A 23,369-nucleotide genomic window follows, 5' to 3' on the forward strand; every position below is an offset into this window, starting at 1 on the left:
CGGGCAACATGGTCTCTCTCTCTCTCTCTCCATTGCTGTTTTTTCAACGTTTATTTTTTTATTTTTGGGACAGAGAGAGACAGAGCATGAACGGGGGAGGGGCAGAGAGGAGGGAGGCACAGAATCGGAAACAGGCTCCAGGCTCCGAGCCATCAGCCCAGAGCCTGAGGCGGGGCTCGAACTCACGGACCGCGAGATCGTGACCTGAGCTGAAGTCGGACGCTTAACCGACTGCGCCACCCAGGCGCCCCTCTCCATTGCTGTTTTAAGACACACTGTATTCACAGAACCTTGTCTTTTCTCCCAGGCGCTCATCTAAATTTATAAACACACATGCAATTCTCCACTAGACGATAAGCTCTGTGGGGGTAGGCCTCCTGTTTATTTTTATGACAGTCCTACTCCTAACGCGGGGTGACGGCTGATCCAGTCCACCTAGGACTGTCCTAGGTGAAGCTCTCAAAGTCCTGCGTCCTGGGAAACCCTCCTTTGCAGGCAAACCGGAACATTCAGTCCCCAGACCCTAGCATCTAGTTCATAAGCAGTGTTTGAATGAAGAAACAGCCGTAAGGACTGGCCGGTGTCCTTCCTAAAAGTAATCACGTGTACAAAGGATACAACGGCACAGTTGTTCAGAGCCTGACCTTGGAGCTGGAGGGCTGGGTTCAAGTCCAAGCGCTGCCGATTACCAGCTAGGTGACCTTGGGTAGCTTAGCCTCTCTGTGTCTCGTCTCCTCTTGTGGAAAATGGGAAATTAGAGATACCAACCACAAAGGGCTGTTAGAAAATCAAATCAGTTACTATATGCAAAGTATTTAGGACAGGGCCCGGTGCCTGCTATCAAAATTTATGAAAACAAATGACCTAGTACGTGGTCAACATTAGATAACACAGCTTATTTAAAATAGTAGAGGCAAGGAGCAATCCTGGGCCAAATTGTGAACTAAATGAAATGATTCTTTAGTTTCTCTCGCGTGTTCCAAGGCTTGTCAGAAACCAGAGCAGGTGCGCCCCTCCTGGGTATGCACTGTAAGCCCTCACTAACCCTGCCTCGCGGTAGAGCCCTTCACCCTTCCTCTCCAATGGGACACCACATTCGCTCCCACTACCTTTGCCCCGTCACAGAACCAAATTGCTGGTTGCCGATGAATTCATTTGTGCTGAAATGCCTCCTCCTTACCATACCTTGCCTCCCACCTACAGGGCTCTAACTTGCAAAGGGAAGTTTCATCTAGGGAAACGTGTCTCTAACGACTGGGATTTGAGGCTCTGTGGGGAAGGGAGGGGGAAATTGGGAACAGGGTCGTTTCAATGGCGTCTCACAAATCCCCGTGAAGACCACTGCCTTCTACACCAAGGACTGGTTTTGCTGGCAGCAATTTCTGCAAATTCTTGCCTCGAGACACCCATTCATCTCTGGTGGGTCACTCAATGTGTCCTAATGCTGATTATACTGGAAAGCTGCCAGCAGATGAAGCCCTTATCCCTCACGCTTGAGTAGAGGTGCAAGGAAGGGAAGGCCGAAGGTATAATTTGGAGAGAATGGAAGCTATCACCACACTACCCCTTCATCAGGGGGAATTTCTGGAGGCGGACAGAGGCCTTCAGAGAAGTGACTGAAAGTGAGCTCACCAAGATGAGTGAAGAACGCCCCCACTTACTTGGGCCTTCACTTTTACCTGGGAAAGGAGTCTTCGAAATGCCCAGCCAAACACAAAACTGAAGTGACCAGAGATTCATTTACAATTTCCCTCTCCTTACTAACTTCTTCTCTTTTCATAGCCTGGGCTCAGGCATTAGATACCAGCCAAACCCAGCCTGATGATCCTCTCCCATCTGTCTTCCTCTACAGTCGCCCAAGCTTCCAACCCCTTCTCTCATCAAAACTCGCCTGCTCTTGGGGCGCCCGAATGGCTCAGTCAGTTCAGTGTCTGACTCTTGGTTTCAGCTCAGGTCATGATCTCACTGTTTCATGGGTTCGAGCCCCACGTAGGACTCTGCACTGACAGTGTGGAGCCTGCTTGAGATTCTCTCTTTCTCCCTTTCTCTCTGACCCTCCTGTGCATGTGCTCGCTCTCTCTCTCTCTCTCTTTCAAAATAAGTCAACTTACCTGCTCATGTCTCACTCCTTCAGAACCTTATTCTAAAGCAAATCTAATAAATTGTGCAAAGAGCTGACACATATTGGTGAACATGCCACACCCCCCATTTGCGTCCCTTTAGTGCCTTAATTTGAAGGCTAATCTCAAGAACAATAATGGATTTCAAGTGTAATGACAGGCATATACGAGAAATACTTAATGAAGGGTGTGCATGTTGTACCCTAAAAGCACACCCCAGGCCTTTTCCGTTGATAATTAGATAAGGTAGAATTTAATGTCAATAGTGATTCGCTCTTCGTATCGCACGATTTTTACAAAACACTGTTTTATTTTGCACTTGGTGACTACTTAAACCATCTCTAGTTTGGTATTTTATTTTTTTAATGTTTTTATTTCTTTATTTTTTTTTTTTATTTTTGAGACAGAGAGAGACAGAGCATGAGCAGGGGAGGGCAGAGAGAGAGGGAGACACAGAATCCGAAGCAGGCTCCAGGCTCTGAGCTGTCAGCACAGAGCCCGACGCGGGGCTCGAACTCACAGACCGCGAGATCATGACCTGAGCCAAAGTTGGACGCTTAACCGACTGAGCCACCTAGGTGCCCCTCTAGTTTGGTATTTTAATTTCAAAAACAAGAAGTGTCTTGGGGCGCCTGGATGGCTCAGTCAGCTAAGTGACTGACTTCAGCTCAGGTCATGATCTCACAGCTCATGAGTTCCAGCCCCTCAATGGGCTCTCTGCTGTCAGCATGGAGCCCACTTCAGTTCCTGTCTCCCTCTCTCCCTGCCCCTCCCCAGCTCATGCTTTCTCTCTGTCCCCAAAAAGAAATAAAAACGTCGAACAAAAGACAAAAACAAAAACCAAAACAAAACAAGAAGTATCTTTAACAAATCAAGTAGAAACTTGATGACGCACCCTGGCCACCTTTCCTATGCTTCTGAAGAAAACTTATACAAACAGTAACAGCCCTGAATACTCCAGGGACAAGACTCCTACCTCTTTCCTTACCTGGACAGGTCCACTGACAGCTGCCAACAAAGCTTAGTAAGGAATTGCATAGCGGTGCCTGGCTGGCTCAGTCAGGGTTTCATGCATCTCCTGATATTGGGGTTGTGAGTTCGAGCCCCATATTGGGTGTAGAAATTACTTAAAAAGAAAATCTTTAAAAAAAAAAATAAGGAATTGTGTAGAAGTTCTGAAGTTCAAGGTTAACAACAAGAACTTCAACAATATTCTCAGTTAACACTGAGGACTCAGTAACCCGCAAACTTGAGTCAGAAAATGCCTGTGGGGGCACCTGGGTGGCTCAGTTGGTTAAGCTTCTGACTCTTGATTTCGGCTCAGGTCACGATCTCATGGTTCATAGGTTCGAGCCCTGTGTCGGGCTCTGCACTGACAGTGAAGAGCCTGCTTGGGATTCTCTCCTTCTCTCTCTGCCCCTCCCCGCTTGTACTCACTCGCTCTCTCTCAAAATAAATAAACAAACTTGAAAAACAATTTAAAAAAGAAAAGAAAATGCCTTGTGGTATACAGTCCAGTTACTTGGGTTATAATATAAGCCCCTTCTCCTTTATTCAGTTTTTCGGAGGTATGGAGAAGCAAAGGGTGTTGTCTAGTCCAGAAGGGTAGAGTGAATTCTCTCATAGACGGTGTCATCTGGGGAACTTTCGATTATTCTCCTGGCAAAATATCTTCCTTTCCCAGCTGTCCCAGAAGCTGAATTTTTTACTCATGCCTTACTACCGAGACTGAATCTCTCTAAAATTCCCAGAAAGTACTGCAGAAGTGGTAACACATTAACCCAATATCTATCATTAAAATGTTTCCTTCCACCTTCCATGGCCATGAAAGGAAGAGCACAGTATTCTAACATAGAAGATCTATTTGCATAAGTCAATGAACGATTGAGTACTTAAAGTGCGGTATTAGAGATTTTCCAATAAAAGTAGATTTATATACAAGTGTTAGGGGCCAAAATGTGTCCTCCCAATAAGTCTTATGACTTATGTTGAAGTCCCAGTCCCCAGTACCTCACAAGGTAACTGTATTTGAAAATAGGCCCTTTAAAGAGGTAATAACATGAGATCATACAGGTGGCCCCAGTCTCTGAGACCGTATTTGGAGATAGGGCCTTTCGAAGAGGCACTGAGGTACAACGAGACTGATAGGGTTGGGGCTTCACAAGAAGAGGGAGAGACAGCAGACGTGTGTGCTAACAAGGGGCGAGGCTGCGTGAGGACGCCGTGAGAAGGCTGCTTGTTTGTAAGACAAGGGCCTCGAGAAAAACCCACTGTGCTCATACCATGAATTTCTACCTTCTGGAACGCTGAGAAGGTGAATTTCTGTTGTTTAAAGCACCCAGTCTGGTATTTTCTTTTTTTTTTTTTAATTTATTTATTTTTGAGACAGAGAGACACAGAGCATGAACGGGGGGAGGGCCAGAGAGAGAGGGAGACACAGAATCTGAAACAGGCTCCAGGCTCTGAGCTGTCAGCACAGAGCCTGATGCGGGGCTTGAACTCACGGAGTGCGAGATCATGACCTGAGCGGAAGTCGGATGCTCCACCGACTGAGCCACCCAGGCGCCCCCCAGTCTGGGATTTTCTTATGGCGGCCCTCACAAGCTAACCCATGGCAAGGGTCCTACTTCCACATGAAATTCCACTGCATTGGATTCATCCCTAAACACAGATGCCATGTATGTGAGGTTCGGGAACATTTCAGTGCCCAGGAGTGTCAGAGTTCAGTAAGTATGTAGCTGCCATGATGATATGACAGAGGACTAGAGGAGTAAACAAACCCATTTTCCCAAGTACAGTTAAGGTTATTGCCTGACTGAAAGATAAACAGCCCAAGAGAGCAGGAGGCACGTGTTTCTTCTGCTGGTTGATCCTAATTCCTCACTACTGACGTTACATGGTTGACTGGCTTTTGGCCAACTTGCTCAGACCACAAAGACTCCAACTTTCGCCACCACTAGATATCTAGTGCCTTGACTATGTCTCTATCTGCCTCTGCCTCTGTGTGTCTCTGTCTCTCTGTACGGGGCTGTTTCTGTGCCTGTCTCTCTGTCTTTGTCTCTGTTTCCTTCCTGACTCATTTGTCCACTCTTCCTTCACACCCCAAATAAACCACATGTACTTGGATCCTCAGCTCAAGGTCTGCTTCTGGGCAAAGCCAAATTAGGACAAAATAGACCCGGTTTAGAATCCTGGTTATACAACTTACAAGGTCAGGCAAGTTAACGATCTCCCTCAGTCTTCATTTACCTATTTGTGAATGGAAATGGTTAATGCCTACCCTGTGGGTTTAAACAAAATAATATGCAGGAAGCATTGAGCACTATGTCTAGCAGGTAGCCTATCCCTAACGAGTTAATTTCTCCGTCTTTTGTTTGGCTCTCCCTGCAGGAGATTTCAAACCTGCAAAGAGTTACACCATTTCGACTTGCAATGTAACAACACCCCTCCTCAATTTAGATGCCTAAAGTGCTGTTCTTCAGCTCACCATCCGGAGGGCCAGCAATGTGGTCTGGGCTCAGCTGGATGGTTCTTCTGCTGGCTTGTGCTGGGCTCACTCATGCATAGGCGGGCCCCAGACAGTCAGTTGGATGGTTACACTCCTGGGAGTCAACTACCTAACTGCCAGGGTAAGCAGGGTGACTGAGCCACATGCTTCCTATCACCTGGAAAGCTGGCCCAGTCTTTAAGTGGCAGTCAAGTCCCCAAGAGCAGCCAGATGACAGGGCCTAATGTGCTAGTGTTTTTGCAAGTCTGTGTCGTTTTTGCTGGTAGAAAGACTGCTTTTCAGATGGGAAGGGCTACCGAGTGATGCCACAAGGGTGTAGATATCGGTAGTGTGGGAATCTGTGGCCATCTTTGCAATTTACCCCAGAGAATGTGCCTTCTATACATATGAGGAACTTCCATAAGATGTCTGGGGACCCCCGCTCTGTGGTGGGATCTCCCCATGCTAGGTAGCTCGCCAGTAATTAAAAAAAAAAACAGGCTGGCTCTCTCAAGTCAAAAAACTATCCCTCAGCGGCACTTACCAGTAAAATTTAGGAAGCAGAACGTGTAACTTTTATCTTTGACCAAAGTTAGGAATTTTTCTTGGGAGATGATAAAGAGAAAGGTTTTTTTTAAAAAATACCCAGAACTCTATTTGATACACTAAATTGTTCAGATGTGTTATCATTTTTTTAACCTCCTCTGATGTAGCCCCATTAATCACGGCAATGGTCGTCTGAATACAGATACTCATCAAACGCATTCTTCAAGATTCTGTCTGGAGACGTAACCATAATCAATCCAGGGAACACTTTTAAGCTAACTTGTCGCTTCCTCCCACCCAAAGCCAATTTATTGCAAGCCTAAAGGCTACACGGAAAGATAGCAATAATTGCTGCTTTCTTGTAAAAGCAAACCAGTTTTCTAAGTTGATTACGCGTCGTAATTACTCATCTTAATTTCAATAATAACCACCTTTATAAAATTCCTTGTAAAAAACTCTTTATAAAGCCCTGCTTTGTAAAAACTTTTCTAATAGAGGAAGAAAAATTATAAATAACCTCAGGGGGACAAGGGTGCCTTGGCTTCAGTAAATTGCAAGCAGCATTTCTGGCTGCTGAACAAAATGTGGTCTGCTCAATAAAGTCCAGGGAGGCTTGGGGCACAGCCATGAGATTGAAGTAATTCTTGTGCTGTTGTAATCGCATTTATTTCTTATTAACGGCTATGTACACACTGCTGATATTTTGTTAAACTCTGTGTATAATTGGGATAAAAGAATTAAGGCTTGACTGCCTTCCAGCAGGTTACTAAGAGGACCTAGGCTGGTGGTGCCTAACCGTACCTCCCCCCCATACACACGCGCACCCACAACCATCTTGAACAAGCCTCATAAACTAACTCTAAGAAAGGCACTCAGGCCCTCCGGACTCAGGGCAATGGCCAAGACATGCTGTCCTAAGTATAACTCTCTGGTGCGCAGAAACAGAACAATTCAGCTGCTTGCCAGCCATAGTGAAATTCCCTCTGGGCTCCACTGGAGGGACACCTCTCCAAGGCAGGGCTAAGACTTCAGTCTCCCTCTCCAACATGGAATCCATGAGGACAGATCTTTCATAGGCGGAGCAAAGGGGAAATTCGAGGCCTGAGGGAACTGTGAGTTCAGCTAGCCCATACCCAAGTAGATCAAGTGCACCGTGAGACAGGACAACGCTAAGGGGAGTATGGCCGTATCACCTGTCGGTGGTCTGTATAGGGAGAGCTGATAATTTATCTGATGACAGGAGGGCGTTTTGTCCTGACCTTGGGAGAGGTGCCGATCAGACTAAGCAACAATGGAGTGGAAGCTGGGGTCGGCCTCTTGGCAGGCCTCTTCCAACACCTGGCCTTCCAGTAGGACTGTCACGAACGCCACACGACAGTCTTGACCCTCTGCTTCGAGCGAGCGAGTATGGCTCCCAGGACCATGGGCAAATTGGCGGTTCAGCAAAAGAGCTCAGCTACTGAAATGTCCTCTGGGAATTCTCAAGAATTCTCACCACCCCCATACAGACCTGGACCCGGGGTGGGCGGCTGTCTTTCCAGCATCTTCCTATTCACAGCTCCCTCCGTGCCCCTTCGGAGCGATACCACAGCATTTGTCTGCACCCCCTTGGGGTCCATGCTTGGTGTCACTGGCACCGAAGCCCCATTATGTCCTCCCCCAGCCAGCCCTCAGCCCTTGTGCATTGACCTCGGGGGGGTGGGGTGCAGGCAACGGAAGGTTACGCTGCAGTTTTCTGCCCCTCTCCCTTTGGAGATGGGAAGGGTTAGAAATTTAGTCTTCCTTTGATAATTATAAACTTTCTTTTCATCTAGGTCCTTCCCGGGAGGAAAACAACACCCTCTCCGGCCCTAAGTGAATGCTTACACCACCGACGACAGTTGCAAGATCTTACGGTGGCTCAATAAGTATTAAAGTATTAGGGTTTTATCTCATTTGAAAGAGTGCGGACTCGCGCCGTCCGCATGCCAAGTGTCTTTTTCAAAGCTATCAAATATTACTGCATAAAAACAGGTTTGCTCCATGATTCAGGTCACCATGAAATCTTCACCGCTAACACTGTCACTACCAAACACCAAGTGTTCTGATCCTGCCCACCACGGGAACATATGTCTCTTGAGATCGCGTCTTCCTGAACCCTCTCCTCTCCCGCTGTCCCACGTCCAGTCACCACTGGTCTTCAAGTAGCAGCTGCTTCCTTTCACTTCCACCTGCCCCCCCAGCTGCTACCCTCCTGAACTCGCACTGGCTCTAGAGCAACAGCCTTCTACCTGGACCCCCAGCCTTGGGTCTCCCCCACCCCCAACCAGCCCTGCCCACCCCCCCACCGTGCCCCCCGCCAGCCAGATCAACCTTCTCAAAACACGCTCCCCTGGAACACACCATCAACCGGCTTGCAATCTTTAGAGGTTCTCCCTTGCCTTGGAGAGACTGTCCAAATGCTTCAGATCTGCCCAAATCTGACGTCAGCCCCATTCACCATTGGTCTCACCCCTGCGCACAAGCCGCGAAGATCGCCGCACTCAGCTTATGGGTGCAGACTGCTTCGCACCAGGAGGGCGCCCCAGTTTTCCCAGTTCTTGTCCCATTGTCTAGGTTAGAGATCAAAGAGGCACCAGTGCCCAGGGCCCAGCAGCACAGCCGTTCTGACCTCCAGAACTTGAAAATAGTGAGCTGGCGGTGTTTTAAGACACCCCCCGACCGCTTCCTGTCGGTGGTGATTTGTTAAAGCAGCACATCCCCATCGCTTACAAAGACACAGATGCTACAGTGCTTGGCGTTCATGGGGTTTCCTCACCACCCTGCAGTAACATGGGGTGGTTACTACTGTTACCCCTAGATACAGATAAGGGAATGGGCCTTAGCAAAGTCACCCAAGGTCACACACAGAGCTAGTGACAGGTACAGCCAGATATCAAACTCAGGATTCTGGGGCCCAATCCTATGCAACTGATCCTTTCAAACTTTTCTCGGGTGTGAGGGAAGAAAGGCTCCCAGGATAATCTTGATAGAGGAAATGGCACGGCATTGCTACCCCTTGGCTGGCAGATCCCTGGGAGAGAAAGAAGTTGTTGTTTTTTTCGATGGACTCTGCGAAGGGTGAGAGGAGCGGGCCACACCCCACCTCGGCAGCCGGGGCCTGCTGCGATCGGGCAGCTTCTGGGAACACACTCATACATTTGTTCCCTTTTGTTCTCGGACATTCTTAAATCTTTTTTGTCTCTCGTAGGCCATGGGAATAAGAGAAGGGGAGCGTGGGAGTGAGGCAGCTCTAGGCACAAGTTTGACTCTTTCCTTTGCTAAACAGCCTCCCCCCAGATAAGACCGAGGATCCCAGGCTTGAGGAAATGGGATGTTTCCCCCACGCATCGCTTCGGAGCTCGGTGTTAGTCCCAAACCGCCTTCCCCCACCTCCCTCCCCCGATTGCATCTTGCCTGTCAACCCTCACAACACTGAAAATCCCTCCGAAGTTTTGTCACTGGTGACACTTTTCCATTGTCTTCACGGACTCATCTAATTATGATGACTCCCCAACCTCCACGACGCTAGGGATTATGTCTGTCCTGATTCACATTTCTATCCTTGAGGAATCCTCCTTGAGTCCTGTCTTTCCTAAACCTTCACATAGAATCTAATCAGCAGATCCAATCACTTCTACCTCCTAAATTACAACCCAAATCCTTCTACCACCCTCTATCTTCATTGCTATCATCCACAGCCAACTCTTCATCACCTCCCATTTGGGTTATTGTCACGGCATCCTGCTTCTACCCCTGCTATCCCTAAGACTTCTCTGCACAACAGTCACAGATCAAATTCCAGTAAAACCCAATCCCTTTAACCTGACTTGCAAGTCCTGCCAAATCTGACCCCTGCCTTCCTTTCCAACCTTATGCTATGCCGATCTCATTTTCAGGCCACCTGATTGGTCCAGTTCATTCCAGCTTCATGGCCTTTCTCCTCATGTTGCCAGGAACATGCTGCCTCCGACCTTCCTTCACATGGCTGACCCTTCAGCATTCACATATTGGCAAATGACGCCTCCTCTGATGCCCCAAAGTAGACACCTAGTCATATTCCCTTTATAAGTTTCGACACAGAACTTACTACTATACGATATCTTTCGTATTTGTTTCTTTGTTGGTTGACTTCTCCTTTCATTTAAATTAAGCCTCATGAGAACAGTGACCTTGTCTTTCTTGTCTCTACTGTATCCCAACGACAAGAACAAGGTGCTTGCTCAACGTCCGTTATGACTTCCTAGCACTCTGCCTGGTGCAGCCTACCTTTTCCGCAAACATTTGTCAAATGAATCCACAATAATTCGGTTTTAAGCTTTTAAAACTTGATGCATTTTCTAATTAGTCTGACAAAATTAACAGTATTTTAATACTCGGATTTCAAAGCATTAATTTGCCTGGTCCTACAAAAACCTAGCAAAACTTAAAGATACAAGTCTGAGATCCAAGACGTATCCAATGTAACTCCACTTTGAGCCCTAAAATAACAGCTTGTCGCTTTTGTGCCTGACTCTACGCACATTCTGAGGTCTACCTAGCAGATAGAAGGACACGTGAACTTATAAAACGCCTTATGTTTGCATAGCTACCTAACAAATGTCAAGTTTCCTGTGCCTTCCTGCTGGAATAAAAATGGGATTACAGTAGAAGCCATAAAATGGTACACATCTTGGAAGGCTCTTCTCCTAGTTTCTATGAGAGTACCATCTGAACAAACTTCCCACCCCACCTTCAAACTTGTCATGAAGTCGCAACCTGGGGCTGTCTCCCACATGCTACATGAACTAACCATCCTTTTACTCACCTGAAAATATCAGTTTCCTCCCTTCCCACTTCTTTCATGCTGGTAGAATCTCTAGTAGCTGCTGTTAACAAGAGCCCACCAAAACCACCGCTGCTGAAGCCCAGTAGGGCAGCCACCTCTCCAGGAGCCCGCTCTGTCCTGGGCTCACAAGTTGAAGGTGCCATTAAAGGGCTCTGAATAACCCCGAGTTTATTTCCCACGGCTGCTGAAACTGCTGCCCCCAATCTGCTAAAACCTTCCTTGTGGTCTCAGTATCCCCCAGGTATTTGAGAAGAACTATGGGTTTTAATTTTGCCTTGCTAATTTATTGGAAACTAACCTCACCCCATCCCTTCCCATGATAGACGGAAGTGTTATGTTCTGAATCACTCTACCTCCCCTTATGGCCAATACTCTTAAACCAAACTTGTGTATTTCAGCTTTCTCTTTCTTTCTTTTCTTTATTTTTTTTAATTGAAAAAAATTATTTGGAGGGAGAGCACACATGCACAAGCAGGGGAAAGGGGCAGAGGAAGAGGGGGTTGGAGAGAGAGAGAGAGAGAGAGAGAGAGAGAGAGAGAGAGAATCTCAAGCAGGCTGCATGCTCAGCATGGAGCCTGATGTGGGGCTCAATCCCACGACCCTGGGATCATGACCTAAGCTGAAATCAAGAGTCAGATGCTTTACCAACTGAGCCACCCAGCTATCACTCTCTTTATTTAAAATAAACAATTTCCCAAATAAATCATGGGTATATATCCCCTAACAGTTCCTCGGGATAGTCCTGAGATGAACACAGTTTAGGCTTACGTTCACAACACGGTTCCACGGTCACGTATGTTTTGTTTGCTTCTCTTAGCAATCACGTAGTAGGAGCAAAGCGACAACAATCTTACACCCAGGGAAGTAGAGCAAAGATTATGTGAGTTGCCTGAGATCCCACAATCAAGTAACTGGGGGAGCGGGATTTTGATTCAGGCCTCTGGACAACAGCTTGAGGGTTCTTTCTGGTACCTCAAGGTCCCACTGCCGCCTCTGAATTTCCGCCTGCTCCCCCAACTCTTCCCCAACCTCAACCAAACTCGGAGCATCTGGAATTTCTTGTAGTTCTGCAGAGTTTCGAGTGCAAGTTTTAGGTTGCACTTTGTTTTTAGCATTACCTGTTGTCAGTTCTGCCCCTCAGAATATTCACTAATACCATAAGGCCAAATTCTTACTGCTTTTAAAATGGGATCCACTAGCCCAAATCCCACAATACCCACCGAGATCATTAGCTCTGCTTATTCGGAATTAAAGCACAGATCTAAGTAAGGTGAGCTTCTGCTAAATTGAATCCCTTTGCCTTTATTCCAAAAGTAAATAATTTCCCTAAAAAGGATTTACCTTCCTTTTATGAATACATCAATTACTCCCATATTACTCAAAAGGATAACGCTTACTGTTTTGTGTTGTTGTTTTTTGGCTTCACATGAGTAATAATCTTCACTGATCCTCTGTTTTCTCTTTTAGGAAAAAGAGAAAGTAACATAAACCCATAGAGTTATTATAAGCATCAAAAAGATAATCAGTAAAATACCAACATGGGGTGAGGCATGGAGTACACACTGTAGGTTTCCTTACTTCTTGGCCTACTACACATGCAAATGTAACATTTAAAATTTTCTATACATTCTCTATTCTCCTCAAGTTTACCTAATACACGATAAAGAATCTATGCAGGGGCACCTGGGTGGCTCAGTCAGTTGAGCATCCAACTTTGGCTCTGGTCATGATCTCATAGTTCATGAGTCTGAGCCCCGCGTCGGGCTCTGTGCTGACGGCTCAGAGCCTGGAGCCTGCTTCGGATTCTGTGTCTCCCTCTCTCTCTGCCCCTCCCCTGCTCATGCTCTGTCTCCTTCTGTCTCAAAAATAAATAAACAGTAAATAAATAAATAAACAAACAAACAAAATAAGATTGAGAATGGCAGTAAATCTGGAGATCAAAGTGGATAGCAGCCTCCATTATATCAGCTGAAAGGTGTTCTATTTAGCTTTATTTTTGTTTTGTTCAATACTAGAAATCACGAATGGGATTGTACTGTTCCGAGTATGGTATTTGAACAACATGTGGGTCACTAAATCACAGGACACATATTTGTCTCAGCTTCTAGAAATCTTTGGGCACCATCCCCAGTATTTTACAGATGACTACACGGTAGCTCAGAGAGGAAAACAAATTATCCAAGGGGAGAAATATAATTTACCATGCCAAGAGGTTGAGGGGAAAAGCAACAAGCCCAATAAACATCACAACCCACAGGAAGTCATCAGCAGAAGGCACAGGTGCTCACTAGTCCCCTGTCTCTCCGCATCCTGCTAAGAGGTGAGCCCAGACCCAGCACAGTAGGACGCACCTGCGGGGCTGCAGAACAGGGTCTCCATCCCCTATGGAGGATGATAGGGAGGATGATACATTCTCCCTATGCAGTGGGTAAGCATGAGAGTGGCCTTATAAACAGATGCAAACGAGTGCCTGGAAGCCAAGCAACCAGAGGTTTTTCATTGCCAGCCACACAGAGAAAGCGCTGGAAAAGCATCAGAAGACCTGGGCTCATAAGAAATTGCAGCCCCTGCTGCTGGGATAAGGAAGCCATCACCTCATAAAAAGCTGAGTTCATGTACTTTCTGCATTTACTTCTGTGCATCGCAGCATGCTGCCTCCGCTCCCACTTCTAGACACACGGGGTTACTGGTCTTTGGGCTGATTATTGGGGAAAACGGAGGGGCAAGGCTCATCTCCCCTCCAGCTATAGGGTTCAAGGAGAGGTAAATCTTCCAACTAGTTATATTTGTCTTCAGGTTCTAAATAACCTGAGTACAAGGACCCTATCGCAAATGTCTTCTCTAACTCTTCATTATATCATAAAATGAGCTTTTCAACACATATTTGTTGGTTGAAGCATTTGATAAAGTTCTCTCTCTCCCTCTTATCCTACTTTCTGAAAATTCTGCATGTAATTCTAGAAAGCCTGGGGGAAAGAGGAAAGAGACACAGAATACGAACTAGTAAAATGTTGCATTCCATCAAAGTCAATCACCCGATCATTGTTCTTTGTTCTCACGTCTTACCCCTCACATTAATGATTTGTGGGAGAAGAAAAAGGGGAACATGTCCTGCTTTCCAGTTCCACACTGAACTTCCCCTTCCTTTGGGGGCAGTTGATTTCTTGAGTGGACACACCATCTGCCAAGCTCTTTGCCCATATTAATAAGAACCCACCATGTCCAGGCAGTGACTAAAGATGGGGAGCAGAACATGGGTGAATGCCCTGGCAAGAGTATTTCCCTGAAAACAAGCATACCTGTATTTCAAAACATTTTGGTTTAGGTTTCATATCAAAAATTCTAATGCTTCTGGTTGGCTCAATCTTAAGGTTGGTTTGTAATTTACATAGAGGCACTGAACTTTAAAAGTATAAAAGACTCTGGAGGTTGTCTAACGCACTCCTTTTCAAAGAGATGGTAAGCAGTTTTTCAGTTCGTTGGGCACATTCAACAATTTAGGTTTCTCTTTTGGGCAAAATTATACATTCCATTTCTTTTTTTAATGTTTATTTATTTTTGAGAGAGAGAGAGAGACAGAGTGTGAGTGGGAGAGGGGCAGAGAGAGAGGGAGACACAGAATCTGAAACGGGCTCCAGGCTCTGAGCTGTCAGCACAGAGCCCGACGCGGGGCTTGAACCCATGGACCGTGAGATCATGACCTGAGCCGAAGTCGGACACTTAACCAACTGAGCCACCCAGATGCCCCTATACATTCCATTTATAGAAAATTCTAATTAGTTCTTCCTTGGAATTTCTACACAAGCACACCACATTTGCCCTATTGGCACAGACAATAAGAGTAATTGCCTTTAAATATTTGGTATTGAGAATTGAATTATTGAAGATACCGTCATTATCCTGGACTCTTCTTTTCCCTCAATAAAAGATTCCTAGCCCCTCCAACAATAGCTCCTTTGGCAGGATTTTTAGACTTTTTTTCCATATATCTTTCCATTCTCTATGTAAAGGTTTTATCCTAAATTTTGTCTTGACTTTGCAGGAAGTGTCTACGTGGAAGAACTTTCAGGATTATTTGCAAGATGACCCCAGTTGCTGTCGCAGGGTTGGCTAGCTCCCACTAATGAAGTAAGGTGGCATTCGACCTTCAGTGCTCACTGGAAAATTTCTAGATTGTCTGTAAGTTGTTTTTTGGTGTGTTTTTTTTTTTTTTATTTTGGTGTTGAACAAACTTGAATGTGATTCTCTACTATAATCTTCTATTCTGTTTTGTTTTTGTTATTCCCAACTTGTTATGATCAAAAATTTCAACCGTCAGAATTTTTCAAAGGACAATGAACTCTCATACACCCTCTAGCTAGATTCAACAATTATTAACATTTGCCCTCTTTTGATCTCTTTCTCTCTGCACATACACACACATACACCCCTTCCAATGAGTTTTCAGTCTAGAGTCCACCCTTATTTATATATGAATGGACAACTGAGGCTCATAAGTGCTTGAAAAGAAAGGCTTCAACATGAAAAAGTGAATTCAAAGACAAAAGAAACTCTCCCCTCCCGCAGAAAAAAAAAAAAAATCACAGAAGAAATGGAGACATTTAGGTGACATTCAAAATAAAGCAAGCAAACAAACAAAACATTACATTTAAATTAATATAATCAAAGAGCATAGATAATGCATCTGTCAACGAAGGGAAGGATGGTATTTTTTAAAAGCCAAAGAAGCAGAAGAATTTAAAATTAAAAATATGATAACTGGGATAAAAGGCTTAATAAAGGGGATGGAAAGCCAGATCAAAGAAATCTCCCCCCAAAAATAGAACCAAAAACTAAAGAATTAGAAAAATGGAGAAAATATTTTTAAATTAGAGGACCAATCAAAAGAGTGCAATATGTGATTATTTGAGTTCTAGAAAAAGAATAGAGAAAGAGATGTCGGGAAGTTATGATAAAAATAGTATAAAAAGAAGGTTTGCAAAATCCAGGGCAAAAGTCTTAAGATTGAAAAGGGCCACAAACACCCATTGCAATAATTTTTTTAACTGCATATCACATAATCATGGAGTTAAGCAACTCTAGGTATAAATAACAAGTGATAATTGCTTTCATCAAAGTAGAATCTGACTTCCCAAAAGCAATACTGGGGCCCCGGAGAAAGTGGAGCCACGTTTGTAAAATTCCGCATAAAAATTATTTTCAACTGATAATTCTCCCACCAACCAAACTGGCTATGCTTGTATACACATGGAATAGTCACATCACATGTACAAATATGCATGGACTAAAAAAAATGTCACTTCCCTGAAGACTTGCAAAGGAAGCTACTGGCTATATGATTTTTAAAAATTAAGAGAAAAAAAGTCAAGATAAGGAGACTTGGAATTCAAAAAATAGGTTCTCCTGCACATGCCTGGGAAGTTTCTGGACAAGCGTTCTGTACCAATCTAGAGATGCAAGATGGTGGCTGTCAGGAGGAGGTACAACAGATAATGGAACTGATTATTGGGATTGCTTGCAAAATTTTTACCTGGGTGGTTGACAGATATATCGCATTTAGCGAAAAAAATTAAAAGACTATTGGTACACAGAAAGCAATTGGTACATAGAAAACTAAGAAAATAAAACCAGGGCAATTATTAATCATGAGACACATTTTTAAATGTACAGAGAAAAGGTGTAATCATACAGCAAGCAGTGCTTGGTTCAAGTGTAAGCAGTATTTGTAAAGTCCTAAAAATGTAACTCCTAAATACTGATCTAACTAAACATTATAATCTTTAATAATAGTTAATATAACTATAAGAATAATATATGTTACAACTGTAGAGGGAGTGGATGTGAGGAAAGAGAAAATGGAGAGGCAGGAAGGAATCCTCTATCACCTGAATAGGAAATCAATCACTACTGAGTAAAATCAACCAATCAAGAAATAGAAGTAAGGGGCGCCTGGGTGGCTCAGTCGGTTAAGCGTCCGACTTCAGCTCAGGTCACGATCTCGCGGTCCGCGCGAGTTCGAGCCCCGCGTCGGGCTCTGGGCTGATGGCTCAGAGCCTGGATCCTGCTTCCGATTCTGTGTTTCCCTCTCTCTCTGCCCCTCCCCCGTTCATGCTGTGTCTCTCTCTGTTTCAAAAATAAATAAACGTTAAAAAAAAATTAAAAAAAAAAAAGAAATAGAAGTAAAAGCATATTTGGATATGTGGAGATAAATATATAAGGAAATACTGAAAACTGTTGAAGGTGGCTGCCTCTGGGAAGAACCTAGAACAGTGCCCAGGAGATTATGCATTAATCAGAATAATTTCCATTGCAAGTGACAGAAATTCAGATTAAACTAGCTTTAGCAGAAAGAGGGATGTGTTAACTCACGTAACTTGAAAAAAAATCCATGGATCAAGACAGTTGGATTCAGGTTTTCAAATAATGTTTATATGATGTCTGCAAGAAATGATCTCTTGTTTTTCATCTCTCAGTCCCACTTTCTTTCCCATAGGTTGGCTTAATTTTCCAGCAAGCATTCCCCACGCGGGGGCAGAGATGGTTCCCTGCATTTCCAGGCTTAGCGACCAGACTCTTAAGAATGAAACAAAGGCCTCAGTCCCGGTAGTTGTAAGAGAAATCCCAGAAAGGGATCTCATGGACCTAGGTTTGGTCCTGTGGCTATCTTTGAAGCAGTCTCTTTGGCCAGGCCAATCGAATACTGTGATTGGCTGGGCCTGTGTCACATACTCACCCTCGGAGCTGGAAAAGGAAGTCAGTGCCGCCTGAAGCATGTGGAATAAGGAAGGGTCAGGAGAGCAGTTCTTCAAAAGGAAGTTGGGGTATGCGATGGCTAATTGCATGTGTCGCCTTGGCTAAGCCACGGTACCCAAATATATGATCAAACACCAATCTGGATGTTGCTCTGAAGGTGTTTTTCAGATTAAGATTTAAATCGGTAGGGACACCTTGAGTAAAGCAGATTACCGTCCATAATATGAACAGGCCTCCTCCCATCAATTGAAGGCCTTAAGAGGGAAAAACAACAACAAACAAACAAACAGATGTCCCTCCCGCTCTAAACCCCTGCCTCAAAAAAGAAGGAATTCTGCCTACAGACTATCTTCAGACTTGAACTGAAACATCAACTCTTCCCTGCCTCTCCAGCCTTCTGGCTCATCTTGTAGATTTTGGACTTGCCAGCCTCCAACAACTGCATGAGCCAATTCCCTAAAATCTCTCTAAAGATAAGTAGATAGAGATAGAGATGATAGAGATAGGATAGAGTTAGAGATAGAGATACCTATTGGTTCTGTTTCTTTAAAAAACAAAACAAAACACAACAAAACGCTAATACAGGGCACTTGAACCTAAAGCAGTACGTGAAGATGCTGGGTAGACCAAAAAAAATAAATTAAAAAAAAAATCTACTCATTGGTATTGTTACGGGGGCGGGGCGGGCAGATTGGCTAATTTTTAAAGTAAAACTACTTTATGTAGAAGGGCAGGATACCTAAGGGCCCATAAATTCTCAGTTCCAAATGCATATACAAAGGTAAAGGCATAATTCATCTAAAGTGATTAAAAAAGTATTTGTCCGGAAAAGCCAGCTCCCCGTTTTATTTCAAATATGGAAGATAATGTCAGCTTAGAGACTTTAGCAGGCCAGGAAATGGGCACAAGCGTTACACAAGAGACCCGTAAACAACAAAGAACAAGGAGTGGACGTCACTTATAGGTTTCCCAACTAGGCTGAGAGCTAAGTGGTAACCCTTAAATGTACTGAACTTGCAGGAATCCTTACACAGACACTCCCACTATTCTGGTTTTCCCACCATCTAAAGTCTAATTCTTGCTTAGGTTTCTTTTGCTTGAAAACAGGATCCTTTTACTAAATTGCAGGCAGCATCCTTGCAAGTGAAGGCATCGGTGTCAACATTTTGGTTTCCGTGGGAACAGGATTCCCCGCCCCCCCAGGTCTTTGGACGGGAGCCCAACCTGTTCTAAGTGAAACTATCTTAAAAAAAAATCAATCCAGGGCCCTTTCTGTCTAAGCCACAAAGATTGCACAATGAAGCTTACTTGAACAGCTTCTTTCAAAGGGTAGCTAAGAAGATAATCAACATTTCTCGCCTGTCATAAATAATAGTAACAATAATTGTTAATGTCACATACGGTCTGCCTTTTACTAGGGCGCACACATTTTTTTTTTTTAATAAAAATTACTATTTCAGGAATTTTAAGTTCCTGGCCTTCTGGTCACACCCCCTTGCCGCCCAGTCCATACTGAAGATAGCTGATGGGTCCGCGCCATGCCAACACCCGCCTAACGAGAGCTGGCTTCTCAGAAAACTTCCCTGAGGGCAGCACATAGTGAACAGTGAAGATTTCAAACAACTCTTGAGTGAAACATGCTCCTGATAAAGAAAGTATAAATAGGGATCGGAGACGATGACAGACCAAGTCATAAAAACTGGTACAACAAATCTTTCTGACTGGAAAGCCATTTTGCTATGGTAAATAAAAAATGCAAAAGATTCACCACAAATTCAATTTCACTGTTTACAAAGAGCCATAGCTCTGAAACGATCAAACTAAATAGATAAAATTAAAACTTAAAAAGTGAGCAAGAAAGACGGAATGATATAATATGAAGTAAGACTAAATAGACATATCAAAAGGCAAAGAAAAAATGGTAAAACCAAGAGTATTCCGAACAATGAAAGTGAATATTAGGTGAAAGAGTATTCTAGAAGAATTAAGCAGTATGAGAAAAGTTAAAAATCAATTAGGAGAATACCAGGGAAAAAAAAGGAAATAAAATTATAGATGGTTCTAGAAATTCAGAAGTGCTGTGACTAATACCCCATTTGGAAGTAAATAGGGTCCCTTCAAGCAACGTGACTGATGGCGGTTTTCTCCGAACTGGAGATCACTGCTGTGGTTTAATGGGACTTGATGTCCATGGGCAAATATTCCTAAACAGATGCAGGTAGTCCATAGAATGTCTCAAAGTCAAGTCTGAAGACCACATTTGCAACTATTAATCAAACCCAAAAAATCGCATCATGGACAACAACACAACCATGGAAGCCAACCAACTTCTTGTCAGACTGCTTGGGGAGAACAAACCCGGCTCCAACAGCAGACTCTCTAAAACTCCAAGCTCTTCGAGAGTGGGATACCCATGCGCAGAGCCTGAGAGTAGCTTCTCCTGACCTGGGCAGAGCTGAACCACGCCACAAGCTTCCAGGCTTCCAGAAATGGTGCGCTGACGACATAATTGGGCTCAAATAATTTGGGTCCCATCGATCTCAAAACGCCTCGCCAACTCAACACTCCTCCTCAACGTACATCGTGGGACACGTCTCGTCTCGAGCCATAGGAGCTCAGTCTCCTGGTTTTCAGCACCCAGGCGAAGTAGTGAGGACAGAAATCAGAGAGGGCCAAGGCCACATACTGGAACGAGCACAAGCAGGGCACAGGGTGCCATACCTGGCGGTGCTTTTCAAAGTTAAGTCTGTGGACCGCGTTCCTCAGCATCTCTGAAGGATGCCACTTCAGAGTGAGAATTCTAGCCCATATGACAGATCTACCGCATCAGAATCTCTAAGGGCCAGCAGCCCAGGAGTCTGCTCTTTGAACAAGCACCAGCCCCCCAACAAAATCCACATCAGAGGAGAAGCAGTGAGCCCTGGAGAGCCGGAGGGGAGGCTGCCCCCTTGATAGAGTGCAGTTAAATGTCCCCACAGCCAAACGCACCGAACAGACCCTCAAGGTCTCAGCAGCAGCCTGAGAACCCTCCTTCCAGATGCAGAGCCCGCTCCGAAGGTCATGCTGCCACGCGTGTCCAGCCTCGTGCTCAGTTCTACTCTTCTGCTCAAGTCCTGGATCTCTCGCCCTGTTTGAACCACAGTGTTAAGTGTTTCCCAATGGAACTAACTCTGACAGGGTGTGATAATCTGGAGTCACCGATCCAGGGGGTCCCTGCGAAGTCAACTCATCACGCCTCGACTTGAAGGGGAGCTACGACTGCAAACACGGTACACGATTTCGTGCCAGGGACTCAAGCACGAAAGGCCACACGACCGACCACCTCTTGCACGCACCTCACCCAAGTGTCAATTTCTTCCCACGAGGAAGAGGGAAGACAGATATCGGACGTGGAGCGGGTGGTACAATCTTCTTCCACCTGGCTTTGGGTTTCCATGGAAGGTAAGGGTCACACTCATGACCTTTCCTTACACACTCACTTATTTCGTCTCACGGTGGGTGGAATGATTTACATGGCCGGTTGAGTACCTCAGCCTCATTTTCCCGTTCCTCTGCCCGCCCGCCTGCCTGCCTGCAAAGAACTCTGGTCTGAGAACCCATCTTGTCAGAGTTTCAGGGAAGTCCATGGTTTTCCAGTCCTGCCTATAACCGGGCGGGTGAGCCTCCCTGATTCTGGCGTCAGGAGCCAGAAAGTTCAGTATTGCCATCTGCCTAAGCCACATTCTCCAAAGTAGCCTTTATCACTTAAAAAAAAAAAAAAAAAAAAGGATATTGGGAATTCTATTCGCCGTATTCTTTCTCTGTCAATTGGTTCAAAACTCCTTAAGGAAAGGAAAGTGGAATAGTATATTGGCTGCCCTCCAACATTTGGCCTCCACTTTCAGTTCAGGAAAGAGTTTGCATAAATCTCTGCGGTCGGAGAAATACAGAGCTCCCCTCAGCCCAACCCCATCGATCCAGAGTGAGGGGGAGAACAGCTTCCTGGCATGGCTATGTGACATGTTTTGCGGAGTGTGTTGGGAAAACAAAACTAATCCAAAAAAATGCACCAGTGGCACGAGACTTAGGTAGGAGGGTGGGTGAGGGCTGCTAGACTGTGGACGCCATTGCTTCTGTGATGATCCATTTCTGGCTCTGAGTGGACTAAATACAGGTGCCCTGTTTGCTACGTCTACCATATTTGATATTTTCTCCACACCTTCACACACACCGTGTACACATCCCTTTGTAATGGACTTTCTCCTGCACCACCCTGCCCCCTGAAAGTTCACCTGGAAAACTCTTGCTTATGCATAAAGACTTAGTTCAAATTTCGTTTCATCCTGATCTTTTTCAGACAGTTACGTACTTCTTTGTGTTACTCTAACGTGTTGTTTGTGCCTCTATTAATCGTTATGGTTACTATTTCTATGCCCCTTCCCTCCGCTCACGCCCTACCCTGTTAGATGGACAACTCTGGAAAGCATAATCTGTCTTGTTTATAATCTTTGTAATCCACACCCCCTAACCCAGTGAGTGCCTGGCATGTGGGAACATGTAATAAATATGTGGAGAGAGAGGAAGATGAATAAAAAAAAAAAAAAAAAAAAAAGACAGGAGACAGAAGGACACAGACACAGAGAGTCAGGTAGAAGAGAAAAGGAGAAACATAGGAACAAAGACCCACAAAGAGAGATGAGAAAGGGGAGTGACACCATGACGTGGAGAAAAGGAAGAAAAGAAAGATTAAGTCATGGGGCACCTAGGTAGCTCAGTTGGTTAAGACTTTGGCTCTTGATTTTGGCTCAGATCATGATCTCATGGTTCATGAGTTCGAGCCCCATGCCGGGCTCTGTGCTAAGAGCACAAAGCCTGCTTGGGATTCTCTCTCTTCCTCTTTCTCTGCCCCTCTCTCTCTTTCAAAAATAAATAAATAAATAAACATTTTTTTTTTTTAAAGAACGGTTAAGTCATACACATAATGGCATAGCCTTCCCCCTATAAAAATATTTGCCAACTTGGGGCGTCTGGGTGGCTCAGTCGGTTAAGCGTCTGACTTCGGCTCAGGTCATGATCTCACGGTTCGTGGGTTTGAGCCCCACGTTGGGCTCTGTGCTGACGGCTCAGAGCCTGGAGCCTGCTTCGGATTCTGTGTCTCTCCATCTCTCGGCCCCTCCCCTGCTCATACTCTGTGTCTCTCTGTCTCTCAATAATAAATAAATGTTAAAAAAATTAAACAAAATTATTTGCGAAGTTCTTTCTGATAGCTGGAGATAGCGCTCAATAGGGGAAACCACCCAGCACAACCAGAAACCATAGAAGTGGCGCTAAGCAGCCAAGTGGTCACTCTGAAGAACTATCTAGAACCCAGGCAGCCCTGCAGAACTGGGTGGCCATTGCTAGTCAAAGTGTAGGGAACAGAGTTTACTTGCTGAAAGTATTCATGAAGCCCCCCACACGTGGAAGCTTTCTGTTTCAACCGTGTCATGAATAAATGACTTTTCTGCTTGCTAATCGCAATTTCCAATCCTTCTTACCTTCTCTCGATATTTAAATAAAGAAGAAAGGAGTCCAGATGGATTTGTTTTTAATTTTGACCTCCAAACCACGTGGCCCAATTGTGGGACTTTTAGAAGAT

Source organism: Acinonyx jubatus, chromosome A2 (assembly GCF_027475565.1).
Source record: "Acinonyx jubatus isolate Ajub_Pintada_27869175 chromosome A2, VMU_Ajub_asm_v1.0, whole genome shotgun sequence".
NCBI lineage: Eukaryota > Metazoa > Chordata > Mammalia > Carnivora > Felidae > Acinonyx > Acinonyx jubatus.